Here is a 1,091-nt window from a genome sequence, read left to right as displayed (position 1 = left end):
AGGGAGTTTTTCCTTGCCACGTTGTGGTGCTTGTTCATAAGAGGCGTGGTCCTGGATCTCTGTAAAGCACTTTGTGACAGCATTTGTTATGAAAGGCACTATATTTTTTAATTGAATTGAATCTAGTTGACCTGAATCCTATAATTTTAATAATATATATAATAATATATATTAATATAATTTGTGGGCTGAACTGAAAAGGCATATTCCAGCAAAGCTAACAACAAACTCGACAGAATAACGCCAGTTTTGTGAAGACGAATGGGCTAAAATCCCAAAAACCAAATGTGAGAAGCTTGTATAAGCTTGTGTAAGGCAACCCCCAGCATTTGATTTAAGTTAAACAATGAAAAGGCCACGTCAATAAATACTAATAAAGTGCATGATAGACTTTTGATCCATTGGGCCTGGATAGCTCAGTTGGTAGAACATCAGATTTTTAATCTTAGGGTCCAGAGTTCAAGTCCCTCTTCAGGCAAATGAGCCATTTTCTTACTGGAACTCCTATGATCAGTCACACTGCACCCACAAACACTACACTGTATCCACACCTATCCAGTGTCTTAAAGTATTAAGAATGTCAAAATTCATATTATATAAAACCTGTACATTTAAACTGCTCAAACCAGTGCAATATTGCACATAGAGCATATGTAGAGTGTGTATATAATGTGTGTATATGCAAAGTATAAGTTAATGTGTAAATGCTCAGACTTTCTATTTTATACATTTCTTGGATGAATAGCAGAGTACTATGGTCACCTTATTGACTTGTGCTTAGTAATGTCTAAAGCTTAAAGGTATCTTTGAACTATTAGTCTATTCTAACTAGCTAAGGTTTTTCTTGGGTAAAGCACTTTTGTAAGTCGCTCTGGATAAGAGCGTCTGCTAAATGCTTTAAATGTAAATGTAATGTAATGTAATGTTCTTTTTTTACGACCGTAAAACATTTTTCCACTTACCTTTAAACCTGTGTAATGTGACGTGACAATAACCATGATAAAAGTTCCCTAATTTAACTAACACAGGAAATATATGATGGCATAAAATATGAGTAGTAGTGAAATACTGACTTTGTCTTTTGCCTATGT

General features: G+C 34.5%; 1 non-coding gene across 1 annotated transcript; it reads left to right on the top strand.

Moving 5' to 3' along the window:
- The first annotated feature begins 405 nt into the window (after window positions 1-405).
- trnak-uuu (transfer RNA lysine (anticodon UUU)) lies at window positions 406-478 on the top strand. Its single transcript has one exon. It is a non-coding gene; the product is annotated as a tRNA-Lys (tRNA).
- Window positions 479-1,091: the final 613 nt, after the last annotated feature.

Source organism: Salminus brasiliensis, chromosome 16 (assembly GCF_030463535.1).
Source record: "Salminus brasiliensis chromosome 16, fSalBra1.hap2, whole genome shotgun sequence".
NCBI classification, from domain to species: domain Eukaryota; kingdom Metazoa; phylum Chordata; class Actinopteri; order Characiformes; family Bryconidae; genus Salminus; species Salminus brasiliensis.
Note: the sequence above shows the minus strand (reverse complement) of the source record. Positions and strands in the feature narration are given on the sequence as shown.